The sequence below is a fragment of the Carcharhinus amblyrhynchos genome, unplaced genomic scaffold, assembly GCF_965287045.1.
Source record: "Carcharhinus amblyrhynchos unplaced genomic scaffold, sCarAmb.v2.hapA scaffold_44, whole genome shotgun sequence".
NCBI classification, from domain to species: Eukaryota; Metazoa; Chordata; class Chondrichthyes; order Carcharhiniformes; family Carcharhinidae; genus Carcharhinus; species Carcharhinus amblyrhynchos.
Genome location: NW_027649785.1, coordinates 2,635,217 through 2,650,508, shown reverse-complemented (window position 1 = coordinate 2,650,508; position 15,292 = coordinate 2,635,217). Strand labels below are relative to the sequence as shown.

The window sequence follows — 15,292 nt, the reverse complement described above, 5'->3', positions numbered from 1 at the left end:
TGATGACGGCAGGGAAAAAGCTGTTCTTGAGTTGTTTGATATGTGACCTCAGACTTTTGTACCCTTTTCCTGATGGAAAGAGGTGGAAGAGAGAATGTTTGAGGTGTGGGATAGTACACACAACATGGGACAGCTTTGGGAGAGGGAATAGGTGCTTACACCATTGGGTGAGGTGGCGGTAATCACACAAGGAATGCTGCAAGTTTACAGCCACAGTCTAAAGATGTGCAGGTTAGGTGGATTGGCCATGTTAAATATGTGAGGAAACGGAGATACGGTGGGGGAGTAAGATACTGTGTCACAGAGCCAGTGCAGACATCTTGGGCCGAGTGGCCTCCTTCTGCACTGTAGGGATTTATGATTCGATGATCAATGAAAGCAAAGTAGGTCAGTCATGAGAGACGTTTGGCAGTCTTGATCCATCTGTGAATGAATATTGCACCACAGTCCCCAAAACTGATTCCCACTGACCCCCCCCCGCCCCATATTGACAATAAATTGACAAGCTGATTCAGAAAGGCAAGGATTAGCTGGAATGGATAATGGAAAAATGTTAGGTTGGTGCAAGTAAGGGTTCCTCTTTAGCCTACAATTCTTGGCATTTCAGTTCCGGCAAGGGTATCGAAACTAAACTCATCTGAACTCTTTGCGTGAGCTGAAAACGGTGTCCTCCATTGGAATATCTACTTGGAATTTCTCACGGGGATTCTCCCAAGCTCCTGGCGTAACGTAGGCGGAAGATTGTCAAAAGCCTTGGAGTCATATCGCAGTAGTCATCCTGAACAAAGAGAGAATCTTTGCTCAGTGCCCTTGGGTGTTTGAATCTTCTCAGTATTCCACCCTGGTGAGTAATCCCTATGATTACTCATTCAGCGAGGAGGCTGTATAAATCACCAGTGATAAAACATCTGTTGGAACAGAGTGGTAATGATGTGCTAAATAATCTGTTTTGGAGCTACACTTTCTTTATTTCTCTCTACTTTCTCTGTCAGCCGTCTATATATCAAAGATGAGAGATATTAGTGCTGGGAGTGTACCATTTCCAGCTTCCGACAATTAGTGCCAGCATCAAGAACTCCCAGGTAAAGCGTGGTGTATTTAATAAAGGTCCTTCTACCCTGTATCATTTCATCCTAATCCCAGGAGACACCTTTCGCAACCTAGGTTGCCCCAGAGAGCATCTGAGATAAGTGGCTTGTTGATCAGGTTTTGAAGCTATTGGTTAAGTGAGAAATGGTGGCCTGGACAACAAGGAGAACTACCTTGCTCTTCTTCCAGTAATGGCAAGAGGTCTGTGATATCCCTCTGATGAGGGAAGATGGAGCCTTGCTTTAGTGTGTGTTACCCAAAAGACAATAGAGCACTTGCTCAGCACTGCACTGAAGAATCAGCCTGCTCAAATTCCTGAATACATAAGAAATAAGAACATAAGAACATAAGAAATAGGAGCAGGAGTAGGCCATCTGGCCCTTCGAGCCTGCCCCGCCATTCAATAAGATCATGGCTGATCTGTCGTGGCTCAGTTCCACTTTCCCGCCCTCTCCCCATAACCCTTAATCCCCTCTCTTATCAAAAACCCATCAACCCGCTTCTTAAAAATATTTAGCGAGGCAGCCTCCACCACTTCAACGGGCAGAGAATTCCAGAGATTCACCACCCTTTGAGTGAAGAAGTTCCTCCTCAACTCCGTTCTGAACCGCCCCCCCTTTATCTTGAGGCTGTGCCCCCTAGTCCTACCATTCAATCCTGGAGCTCTGACTTGAGTGTTACCACTGGAGTGTACAGACAAGAGGAACCCTTACTTGCACCAACGTAATGTTTTTCCATTATCCATTCCAGCTAATCCTTGCCTTTCTGAATCAGCTTGTCAGTTTATTGTCAATATGGGGGGGTCAGTGGGAGTCAGTTTTGGGGACTGTGGTGCAACATTCATTCACAGATGGATCAAGACTGCCAAACATCTCTCATGACTGACCTACTTTTCTTTCACCATAGATCATCGAATCATAGATCCCTACAGTGCAGAAGGTGGCCATTTGGCCCACCATGTCTGCACTGGCTCTGTGACAGAGTATCTTACTGCTCCACCTTATCTCCGTTTCCTCACACATTTAGCATGGCCAATCCACCTAACCTGCACGTTTTTAGACTGTGGGAGGAAACCGGAGCACCCGGAGGAAACCCATGTAGACATGGGTAGAATGTGCAAACTCCACACGGGCAGTGATCCAAGCCAGGAATTGAACCTGAGTCCCTGGTGCTGTGAGGCAGCAGCACTAACCACCGTGGCACCCATCATCATCCTGAGCTAGTTTAGAACCATCTCCCAAAGGCTGATATGTTACCTATGCTTACCAATGCTTGGGAAATTGAAGATCAATATCCAACACTCAGCTACAAGCAAAATAAACAAGAAAAATCAAAGGGGCAAAAAAAGAACATTTCTCCATTATCTTTGAACACTTTTATTTGTTTAAAAAATATTGGAGATGGGGCAAAGTACTCTCTGACCGACAGGATTAATCCAAACAGTCAGTTTCCTTTCCAGTTGGATGTGGGAAGTTTGTGCATTTGGATCATAGAATAAGTGCAGAAAGAGGCCATTCAGCCCATCAAGCCTGCACCGACAACAATCCCCACCTAAGTATGTATCCCTGTAATCCCACATATTTGCCCTTGTAACTCACCACCACCGCCGCCCCCCACCCCCCCCCCCCCCCACCACCCCAAAAAAACACTAAGGGCCAATTTATCATGGCCAAGCCACCTAACCCGCATATCTTTGGACTGTGAAGCTGAAACTGGAGTACCCAGAGGAATGCACCCAGACACGGGGATAAAGGAGCAGTGGTGGGAGTGTAGGCGTGGAGAGGTTTGAGTCAGACAGTCACATGATGAAAACTCCAGGCACACCCCAAAAATCAAAGTTGACAGTGTGGGTGGAGCCTGTTGTACCACTCAACCCCCTTTAAGTTCTGGTGGCACAGTGGCACCATGATTAGTACTGCTGCCTCACAGGGGCAGGAACTCAACTTCAATTCTGGCTTCGGGTCACTGTCTGTGTGGAGTTTGCATGTTCTCCTCATGTCTGCGTGGGTTTCCTCCAGATGCTCCAGTTTCCTCCTACATGCCAAAGATATGCGGGTTAGGTGGATTTGCCATGCTAAAATGTCCCATGGTGTTGGGGGATTAGCAGGGTAAATGTGTGGGGTTATGGCAATAGGGTCTGAGTGGGATGTGGTTGGTACAGACTTGATGGGCCAAATGGCCTCTTTCTGTACAGTAAGGATTCTGTGATTCTAAGTGATGTGCTGAGAAAGAGGAAACAAAATGAATCATTAACACTCGGTCCCACACAACCAGTCTGATTTATTGCCTGTTGATTCAAGTAGATATTCTTTCAATTCTGCCAGAGTTCTTGTCTCACAAAGAGACAGAGACGCCCAGTAGCTTTCCTGTAATAGATTAAAAGTGAAATTCATTCTATAACAAATGTGTTTACTAGAAATCTCTTAGCACGAAAACTGGGTCTAGAAGCTTGGCAGCTTCTATTTCTGGGCACCCATCTCATCGGTGGAGCCTGTGCTCAAATGGTGAGCTCCGAGATGAGGTGTGGGTCTCAGCCTTCAGAGAATCATTGAATGACTGCAGCGCAGAAAGCGGCAGTTCTGTGTTGGCCCTCTGTAAGACCAATACAACCAATGCCACTCTCCCTTCCTTCCCTAGAGCTCTGCAAATGTTTTCTCTTCAGAGAGTGATCCCATTCCATTTTAAAAGCCAGGATTGAATCTGCCTCTCCCACACTCACTGGCAGTGTGTTCTGCGTTGTATTTCCTGCATTAAAAATTTGTCCCATTGCTTCTTTCTCCAATCACCTTAATTCGGTGTCCTCTGATTCTCAATCCTTCCAGCAATGGGAACAGTTTCTCTGTATCTACCCTGTCCAGTCCCGTCATGATTTTGAACACCCTGATCAAATCTCCTCTCGATTGCCTCCTCCTAAGGTGAATAGCATAGAAACATCGAAACTAGAAGCAGGAGTAAGCCACTCGGTCCTTCGAGCCTGCTCTGCCCTTCACTTTGATCATGGCTGATCATTGAATTCAATATCCTGATTCTTCCTGCCCCCCCGCCAATATATCCCTTGATCCCTTTAGCCCCAAGAGTGATATCTAATTTCTTCTTGAAATCACACAATGTTTTGGCCTCAGCTACATTCGGTGGGAGTGAATACCACACATTCTCCACCCCATGGGTGAAGAAATTTCTCCCCATCTCAGTTCTAAAGAGTTTACCCCTTATCCTCAAACTATGACCCTAGTTCTGGACTCCCCCACCATTGGGAACATTCTTTCTGAATCTACCCTGTCTAACCTGTTAGAATTTTATAAGTTCCTATCAGATCCCCTCTCATTCTTCTAAACTCCAATGAATATAGTCCTAACCGACTTAGTCTCTCCTCATATACAGACCTGCCATCCCAGGAATCAGCCTGGTAAACTTTCACAATACTCTCTCTATAGAAAGGATATCCCATCTCAGGTAAGGACACCAAATCTGCACACAATACTCCAGGTGTAGCCTCACCAATGTCCTGTACAGTGGCAGCAAAACATCCCTATCCCTATACTCAAATCTTCTTGCTATGAAGGCCAAAAAATCATTTGCCTTCTTTACTGCCTGATGTACCTGCGCACTTATTTTCAGCGATTGATGCACAAGGACGCCAAGGTCTTATTGAGTATCCACCTCTCTCAATTTACACCCATTCAAGTAATAATCCATCTTCTTATTATTACTACCAATAATTATTTGCTGGCAAAGTGGATAACCTCACATTTATCCACATTATACTGCATCTGCCATGCAGATGCCCACACACTCAGCCTGTCCAAATCATACTGAAACATCTCTGCATCCTCCACACAGCTCACCCTCCCACCCAACTTTGTATCATCTGCAAATTTGGAGATTAATACATTCAGTTGCCTCTTCCAAACCATTATTATATAATGTGAACAGTTGGGTTCTAGCACAGATCCCTGCGGAACCTCACTAGTCACTGATTGCCAATCAGAAAAATATCAACTATTTGCTTCCTGTCTGTTAACCAGCTTTCTAACCATCTCAAGACATTACCTGCAATCCCATGTGCTTTAATTTTACATAGTGGTTTGTTAAATGAGACCTTGTTGAAAGCTTGTTGAACCACATTGAAAATCTAAATAAACCACATAAGCTGCATCTCCAATTATTCTACATAACTAAACTTTCTCATCTCTGGAACCTTCCCCAGAATCATTATTATCATGTTGTAGTTATTGAGTCCCCATAGATGATTCAGAGAAGTAATCGGATGAGATTGCAGGGTCTGGAGGAGGGATGTCTGGGCCTCAGAGGGTGATGGGGTGGGGTGGGGAGGGGGGGAAGGTACGGGAAGTGAGGAAAGGAAATTGTGGTGATCTGCAGTATTGTTGCCTGGGCTTCAAACTTGTGATGGCGGGGGTGCGTGGAGAGGCTGCTAGGAGTTCGGGGCAAGGGGATGAGATTGGTTGGTGGGGGGGGAGAATGTGCTTGAGATGGAGGGTCCTGAAATCAAGAGTGGGCAGGACTAATTTACGGAATAACTCTCTCTTTCTTCAGTCATTCCTTCTGTTTATTCTTGGTTTTCTCTGGATGTAATCCGCACTGGTACAGGCTGCCTCAGGCACAAGCCAATGTTACAGGATGGTTCAGAAGCAGATGATAGGCTCCGTATTTACCTGTGTTAATGGATGATTCCAATGTGGATGGAGGACACCTCTTGTTTGACCATTGCCGCAGAATTCCCAAACTCTGACCTGCCCTGGTAGTCACAATATTTGTGTGGCTGGTCCAGTTCAGTTCCTGGTTAATGGTAACCCCCAGGATATTGATCATGTTCAGTAGAAGCAGCCATTGTATTTTATTGCTACGTGTCAGGGACTGGATTTAATCAGTGGCATCTGCAGAGTTATTGCTGGAGAGTGCACAGACTAAATTCCAGGGCTGCTAATCTGTCCTTTTCTCATCCAGCTACCTAGTACATTCCAATCACACTCGGAGATTTTGAAGTGGGGCCAGAGTTAATGTTAATGTAAAAATTATTCAGTTGCCTGCCAATTAAAACTTTCACACTGCATTATATTTTATCCAGACTGTTCGTAAGGAGAATAATTAACTGGACCATTCGTTGAAAAAAAGCAGAAAATTGATGCCGTGACCTGTTCTTGCTATTGACAGTAGACAGAACTAGAAGAGAAACTGAGCATTGAGGGGCTTTTAAGATGATAAAAGAACAGGAGATGCTGCAGGTTTGATTGAAAAGGGAAAAGGTGCAGATCTTTCAGTTGTTCTATCAAAGAGTTCTTTAGCTAGAGAGTGATGAAGCTGTGAAATTCTTTGCCGCAGAAGGCTGTGTAGGCCAGGTCATTGAGTGTCTTTAAGACGGTGTTAGATTGGTTCTTGATCAACAAGGGATTCAGAGGTTATGGGGAGAAGGCAAGAGAATGGGGATGAGAAAAAGTCAGCCATGATTGAATGGTGGAGCAGACTCGATGCGCCGAGTGGCCTAATTCTGCTCCTATGTCTTATGGTCAATGAGTCTGAAAGCTGTGTTGGTTAGGTGGATTGACCATGCTAAATTCTCCCTCAGGGTACCCAAACAGGTGCTGGACTGTGGCCACTGGGGGATTTTCACAGTAACTTCATTGCAGTGTTAATTCAAGCCTACTTGTGATACTAAGAAATAAACTTTAAACTTATTACTTTCTCACTTTGGCAATACATAGGAGGTAGTGTATTGATAATGTCACTGGATTAGTAATCTAGTGATCTATGCTAATGGTCTGGGGACCTGGGTAGAAATCCCACCAGGGCAGCTGGTGAAATTTGAAGTCAGTAATTTAAAAAAATCACGATTGTGGTAAAAACTCATCTGGGTCACTAATGTCCTTTAGGGAAGGAAATCTGCCGTCTTTACCTAGTCTGGTTACCTGTGACTCCAGATCCACAACAATATGGTTGACTCCTCAATTCCTTCTGAACAAGGGCAATTAGGGTTGGGCAATAAACTAGCCCACATCCCATGAATCAATATTAAAACAAAACGTGTCTTACTTGCCATCACATCCACTGCACATTCTGGAAACTTTGTGAATAAAGGAAGTAGCCAGAAACGGGGGCTGTGCTGGAGTGAGTTTATTTTAACCTCATCCACCTTGTGTCCGAAGTGTATTTCCATTTGTGTATCTGGCGTAGACAGGGAGACCATTCCTCCCTCCCAGCGCCTTGCCCAGTTGGAGCCAGCTCCTTTGTCTCCTGTTGGAATTAGAATGAGACACTGAGCGCTGCATGGATCCGGCTGGGTGGAGCCTGACTCGGAGGTGCAGTGGTCACTCACAGACTGTCAGCAGCTTGCTGCAGTGTGTGTGTGTGTGTGTGTCTGAATGGGGATGGTGGGGAGCTGCTGAACAGCCTCTCAGTGTTTCTTGGAGCGAGAATTCACTCGGAGGCACAGGGAGAGCGGGGCAAAGCCAGCCATCACAGAGTGGATTCCTGCCCAGAGTCTTCCCACAGCAACACACCAAGAGAAATTGACGGTTAGTACAGCACTATAAACATAGAATATCTTTAAAGAAAACAGCATTTTGTAGCACGTTTAAAACAGAAAGCTTAGTCACTTAAGGCAGTTGAGAGCTGGACCACTCTCTCCTGCCTCTCTCTCTGTTTTGGCCAAATTGATTGATTTGCAGATAGCAGTAATATTACTTTGCAGCGGCAGCAATAACGGAGGGACTGATAGCAGCCAGTGTTAGAGTGCTGAGATTCTGGGCACCAAGAGTTGTTTTATACACGGTCTGCCTTTACTGGCGTTTATTACATTTTCCTATGTGTCTGGAGGTCCTCTGACAGTGACGGGCATCTCTCTCTCTCTCTCTCTGTCTGTCTGCCCAAGAGTTTCTTTTGTTTCAATATGGACTGGCCTTTGTGTTTGTAGAGAATACAGGACCGTCTGCTCAACGCCAGAAGTAGCAACTGTTCAAACTGCAGGTACCATAAGGTAGGAAGTCAGCAAACAGTGACCTGTCTTCAGCGATTTTTGATGCTTTGTCTTGACCGATCTCCCCCCACCCCACCATCCAGTGATTTGTGTGTGTGTCTGGTTTGAGAAAAGCGCTCAGTAGGTGAGTTGTCTGAGATTGGAAAGCTGCACAACAGATGAACAACCTGTAGGCACATTGGCTTCGTGGGAGAGGAGTGGAGCTTGTTCTTAGATTGTACTGTGATTAAAGTTCTTCAGATTTATAATATGATAATCTTGCAATGAGATACTGAACGTATCGAACCAACAACATGGAAAATAGATGATTAGATCTGTTCTTGATGCTGGCTCCAGAGCTGTGATTCTAGCTGCTTTGTGTTGGGTGTTGTTGCTATGACATCAAACCAGTAAAACTGAAACAACACAGGGCTCCAAAGATCACTTCTTCCAAGGTTATTATTACAATTAATGTTGCCCCCGTCCATCAAATCAACTATCTCACTCGCTGACGCCACAAGGTGGTGAATGATGCAGGTTTTCCAGTCAATTGTGTGTCCTCAGCAGTCCGCTGAAGCAAAGAGAGGGGAGAGGGATATGTTAAAGGTACAGACTCAGGATTTTAACTCATTGTAGTGTAAAAGATTTCAGTTGCGGCCAACACTTCCAAATCAGCAAGTTCTACAGTGGTGGAGGGGCAAGGGCTCCAACCTTCCTGGGGACAAAAGTGCCCATTTAGGGATAGTATGAAGGGACTATTAAAAAATGGGCAGCAGAGCTTCCCAGTTGGTGCATGTACAATGTGGAACTGATCCATTTATACCAGCACTGATCGCATGTTTGACCCTAGACTTTATAGCTGAGGGTGGGGCAGTGGAAACAGAGCAATCTTCCTCAAGATCCTGTACTTTATTTCTATTTATTCATGGGATGTGGGCGTCCCTGGCTGGGCCTGCATTTATTATCCATCCCTGAGGACATTTAAGACTCAGTCACATTGCTGTGGATCTGGAGTCACAGTGGAGGGAGACCTTTCCAGTCACATCTCCAAAAATAGATTAACTTCAATATTTCACTGCTTTTTGCTGCTTTCTATATTTACTATCACAACAACCGTGACCACACTTCAAAAGTAATTTATTGACTGCTAATTACTTTGGAACACTCTGGATAAGCTGTACGAAAATGGAAGCTTTTTTTCTAAGAGCTGAATTAAATAATTTCAATCAAATTCAGAATCAACAGCGATCAATCAAAGGAGTTACAAACTGGATTGATTCACAAGGAATACAAAATGTCACAGTTTCTCAATGACATAGTCACACTCAAACTGTACACTCAAACACAATGGTTAAAATGGCTCCCTCTGGGGAACACAGTTTATTTTAGAGCATCTTTGATAACTAATACCTCTGACACATTTTGCCAGCAGCGTGGAAGATGATTAAGGGAGTTGTTAGTTTAGACAGAGAGAAACCGTTTCCTCTCCCCACGGAGAGCTGTTGAGGCCGGCAGATCCTCCCAGTGGCTGTGGAATTGGTCAATAAATTTCAGAACATGTTGGCACTGTGGTTAGTGCTGCTGCCTCACAGCGGTAGGGACCCAGGTTCATTTCTGGTCTCTGGTCACTGTCTGTGCGGAGTCTGCACCTTCTCCCTGTGTCAGTGTGAGTTTCCTCCAGGCACACTGGTTTCCTCCCACACTCCAAAGATGTGCGGGTTAGGTGGTTTAATCATGGTGAATGCTTGGAGTTTTGGGGGTGTCGGGGTGGTTTGCTGGGTAAGATGCTCTTTCAGAGAGCAGTGCAAACTTGATGGGCTGAATGGCCTCCTTCTGCAGTATAGGGATTCTATGATTCTAACAGAGATTGATAGATTTTTGCTAGATACGGTCCTTAAAGGAAGTGGAATCAAGCTGGCTAAATGAAAGTAAACTCTAGACCACTCCTGATCTAACTGAATGCTGCAACAAGCTCAAAGGGCAGAATGTCCTTTCTTATTCTGGTTCAGTGACAGAGCTATTGATAGCACTCCTTCATTCTGATCTGGTTAAAGATTGTGACGATATTGAATTTTACTTGGTCCCTTAAGAATTCTCCATCAATTTGCTGTAACTAAAAGGGAGTAACTGACAAATCTGCTACATTCCTCAGATTCTTAAATGCCGTTTGCTTCATCTAATTGCCTTCCTTTTCTGGAGATGTTACTGGGTGCTGAGTGCAGTAGTTACAATGGGCCGGTTGCTGTAAGGAGTGCATTAAACATTACCAGCTTAATTAAGTCCGGTTGGATGCTTCTAAATTTGATGACACTTTATCCAGACTTTGTAGCAACCTCCTTCCCCATCTTACTTGGTGTCATCACAATGCTGACTGATCGCCTTTCTCCATCCCGTCCTGACAGTCTCCCATTCCTGTTCCAATTTCACTGTGTTAACTCTTTAGCTGCTGCAACTTTCCACATGATCTCAGGGCTTCCTCTTCTCCTTCCATCACTTGCCTCACCGCATGTTCTCTCTGTTTTTGGGCAACAGGTAACTATGGTAATGGCTACTTGCTTCAATCTTCACTGAGACCCTGACACCACCGCTCCCACCACCCCCCACCCCACCACAATGTGCAGGTTCAGATTTTTTTTTACCATCACTCCACACGTCCATTTCCCATCTGCATCTTATTGTTGTCCAGCTACTATTGCTCCTCTTGATGTTTGTAGAAGTTTCTGTGCTGTACAACAAGGCCGTTCTCACAGTCTTGTAGATTCTTCCTTTCAGTTTCAGTGGCACCTTTCCTATCACACAACAATTCACTGCACTTCTTCCCATTACCCCAACCCAGAACTAATCTATTGATTAATTTCTGTTTTCATGTTTCCATCTTCTGCTACCATTGACCCCAGATATTTGAAATTATTCACTTTCTCCAAGTCTTCACCCATAATCTTCACACATTCACTCTCCAGGCTCTAACTAACAGTCCATATATATAGTGTCTTTGCTTGACTCATCCTCACACCCTTGTTTTACAGAGTTTTTCTCCAGGAAGGGTAAGGGGCTCAGTGCCAATCCTTGGTACTGTCCAACTTTGACTTTATCTGGCCCACCTCATGTATAGGTCCTGTCCCTATGCTCCCAAATTCAACTCTCACACTTCAGAGTCTCCACAATTCTGGCACATCTCTAGACTTTCTTCCTGGAAACCCCTGGTCCTATATGTTAGATGTTATCACCGGTTACATTCTATCTGTTGTAGTGTGATCAATGGTAACAAGCTGTAAGGGTCAGCTGACCCAGTGAGCCACTTAACCAATGACACAATGATGTGATGATCAACTGGTTCGTATAAGTTAGAGCATGTTGTGAATTGTGGGAAACTTGGAATGGCCCTGGGTGAGGTCTCAAGTGTTGGAGTAATGAAGTTTCTTTATTAAACTTTTTCTTTGCTTTATAAGTTGGAATAAGATTTGTATGTTTTTATTGTCTATACTGGATCCTTCTGGATCAACACTAAAACTTCTCTAGATCAATGAAAACAACCTTCATTTTGTATTGGCCTTCCCAATATTTCTCCATTGCTTGTCTCCAAAGCAAACATGACATCAAGTGTACTTCTTTTGAACATGAACCCACCTTATGGGCTTCCACTTCCTCAGTCTCTGGACTATAACTCCCCCTGATATCTTGAAGTTAGGAGTTTAATTCTCCCCCTTTTCTGTGAATATCGATGTTTTGTCTGCACACTTTTGGGATTTTCTGTCTTATAGGAACACAGTTAGGAGGTAGACCAGGACCTAGAGCCCAGCTTCAGGCAGGCAGCTCCAAACTAGCAGTGATATTGAATCCTGTTCTAATGCGCTGCTGTTTTTTATTGTGGTCTGTGCTGTTCAGATTGACACCAGCATCAAACTGGAACAGTCAATTATTTGCAGCTCCCTCTTCTGTCTTTGTTCTCGGGATTTTTTTCATTCATAAAGTCAGTTGACGCACTGGCTCGACCTCTCTCTTTGATTCCATCCTCTTTCACCAAGGTTACTCCACCTGCATCCTTGTTTGTCCACAAATATCACCTATCTTTAGTGGTGGCTGTTCTGAGGACGTGTTTTTGTCCCGTTTTGATTTGATTTATTATTGTCGCATGTAGTAGTGTACAGTGAAAAATATTGATTCTTGTGTGCAATACAGACAGAGCATACGTTCTTAGAGAAGGAAAGGAGAGAGTGCAGAATGTAGTGTTATAGTCATAGCTAGGGTGCAGAGAAAGATCAACTTAATGCAAGGTCAGTCCATTCAAAAGACTGACGGCAGCAGGGAAGAAGCTGTTCTTAAGTTGGTTAGTACGTGACCTCAGACTTCAGCATCCTTTTTCCTGAAGGAAGAAGGTGGAAGAGAGAATGTCTGGGGTGCTTTGATTATTATGCTGATGGCGGGGTTTTGAAGAGTCAATAGATGGGAGGCTGGTTTGCGTGATGGCTGGGCTTCGTTCACAACCCTGTGCAGTTTCTTGCGAACATTGTATTCTGACTTTAGTTTATTTATTTTGTAGTCAGGAATCTTTCTCCTGCTAGCACTTTTTTGCATCCGTCTCTGTCTTTTTGTAATGTTCTTTATTTTCTTGGAACCCCGACTGTTTCCTCTTCTTGAACACATCCTTTGATTTTCTTTGACTGCATTATTTCCTGTGGTTTTCATTCTGCCACAACTTTTCTTTCTGGACTTTTCTCCTCCCAATCATCTTTCAAACTTCACCAGATTTTTAAATTCTTTCCCGGGACGTGGACGTTGCTGCCTGGGCCAGCAGCTATTGCCATCCTTAACTGCCCCTTGTGAAGGTGGTGGTGAGCTACCTTCTTGAATCGCTGCAGTCCCTGTGATGTCGGTACACCCACTGTGCTGTAAGGGAGGGAATCCCGGGATTTTGACCCAGTGTCTGTGAAGAAACGGTGATATATTTCCAACTCAGCACGGTGAGTAGCTTGGAGGGGAACTTCCAGATGATGGTGTTCCTTTTGAATGAACCTACCTTGCATTAAGTTGATCTTTCTCTGAACCCTAGTTATGACTATAACACTACATTCTGCACTGTCTCCTTGCCTTTGCCATGAACAGTATGCTTTGTCTATAGAGCGCGCAAGAAACAATATTTTTCACTGCAAAGTAATACATGTGACAATAAACCAAATCAAAGAGGGACAAAAACACACCCTCAAAACAGCCACTGCTAAAGATAGGTGAAGGGTAGGTATCTGCTACCCTTGTGTTCCTTCTGGATGGTAGAAGTTGTGGGTTTGGAAGTTGCTGTCAGAGGAGCCTTGGCAATTTGCAGCGGTGCGTTTTTGTAGATGGTCCACACGGCTGCCACTGAGCATCGCTGGTGGAGGGAGTGGATGTTGAAGGTGGTGATGGGGTGCTGATCAAACAGGATACTTTGAACCGGATGGTGTCCAGCTTCTTGAGTGTTGTTGGAGCTGCACCCATTCAGGAAAATGGGGAGTATTCCATCACACTCCTGGCTTGTGCCTGTCAGATGGTGGACAGGCTTTGCTGATCAAGCCTTCCACCAAGTTCTACCAATGTTCTACTAGAGAGAGATGTCCCTAAACGTTCTTCAATGAAGACCCTCAACACTAGATTTGGGGGAAGGGTTTGTGGGGGTGGCTGAAACTTTGGTGATAGATGAATGCTGAGGAGGCATAGGAAAGAGAAGGTGGGGCAGTGAAGAGGGTTTAGGAAGAGGATCCCTAGCTAAAGAGCCCACCACCATTGGTGGAATGGAGAAAGAGAGAAAATGATGGAAACATGATGGCTGAAATTCAGAAGGGTTCAAGCTGGGATGTAGGTTAATAAAGATAGCGGAAGTGTGCTAGATCTATGGAAAGATTTGTATCTGAACACCCCTAAAGCATTTTGTAGCCAGTATGTTGAATACAAGACCAGAAGACAACAGGATGGGATTTTCCAGTTGTTCCTGCCAGCAGGATCTTCCAGTCCCACTTAAGGTGACCCACCCTCGACACGGTTCCCAGCAGCAGTACAGGGGAGCCACGCAAATGCCACAGAGATCAGCAGCACCAGAAGATTTGGCAGATATTGGAAAATGTGAGATTGTCAGGAAGAATGGAGAAGTGGAACATTACTTAAATGGAAAATTTAAAGTTTATTTATTAGTCACAAGGAGGCTTACATTAACACTGCAATGAAGTTATTGTGAAAATCTCCTAGTCGCCAGACTCTGGCGCTTGCTCAGATACACTGAGGGAGAATTTAGCCTGGCCAATTCCCCTAACCAGCACGGCTTTCAGACAAAGGGGAGAAACTGGAGCACCCAGAAGAAACCCACGCAGACAAGGGGAGAACGTGCAGGCTCGACACGGACGCAAGAATCGAACCTGGGTCCTTGGTGTTTCAAGGCAGCAGTGTTAGCTATACTGCCGCCCTTTCTTTAGAGTTTGCCTGTTACCCTAAAAATGCGATAGACTTGTTTTCTGTAAAAACCGTTCTTGTTTATTTACAGACCTATCTCAGTGCTCGATAGGCTGAATGTACCTCTTCACATCAGATCTCCATTAGCTAATCATGTGACATTGCATCATAGTTACATCAGTGTCAGGTGCTTCTGATTTTAACCCTTTACAGTTTACACCGGAATCAAAGGCAAGTTTTCTTTGACAGAGTGGGATTTGCTGTTCAGAGGTATATACCTGGGAATGGATGCCTTCCTTTCCCCCTTCTCCCCCTTTCACTGCTAATGATCCTGACTGATCCAAGGTTCTGGATGTTGGCACTCCTCTGGCACCTCATCAATTCTAATCTGAGAGACCAGATGCTAAGAGGAGGTGAGGAGACATTTCTTCACCCAAAGAGGGGTGAGCCTGTGGAATTCATTACCACAAGAAGTAGTTCATTGAATGTATTCAAGAGGCAGCTGAATCTGGCACTTGGGGCAAACGGGATCAAAGGTTATGGGGAGAAAGCAGGATTAGGCTATTGAGTTGGATGATCAGCCATGATTATAATAAAAGGCAGAGCAGGCTCGAAGGGCCAAATGGCCTCCTCCCACTCCTATCTTCTACGTTTCTAAGTGTCATTCCCAAAACCAATCCTGTCCAATCCCTCTTCCACTTTTCAGAAAGAGTTACTGGGTGATGATCAGGAGCAGGAACTTTGGTTAGTTATTTTCCACTCCTCAAACTCTCAGAACCCTGTGACCAGCAGCTAGACTGCTGCTGTCTTTCGGAT

At 44.7% G+C, this 15,292-nt stretch overlaps 1 protein-coding gene across 3 annotated transcripts in view; it reads left to right on the top strand.

Moving 5' to 3' along the window:
- Positions 1-15,292, top strand: part of LOC145337152 (synaptosomal-associated protein 25-like) — a 298,706-nt gene that overhangs the window by 187,631 nt on the left and 95,783 nt on the right. For 2 of the 3 annotated variants that reach the window (XM_080181938.1, XM_080181940.1), the window contains exon 1: positions 7,470-7,619. The exons of the other annotated variant lie outside the window; for it this stretch is intronic. The gene's annotated coding sequence lies outside the window, so the exon portion shown is untranslated. Of the gene's footprint in view, positions 1-7,469; positions 7,620-15,292 lie in introns of those variants that run through there. 3 annotated transcript variants of the gene reach the window in all.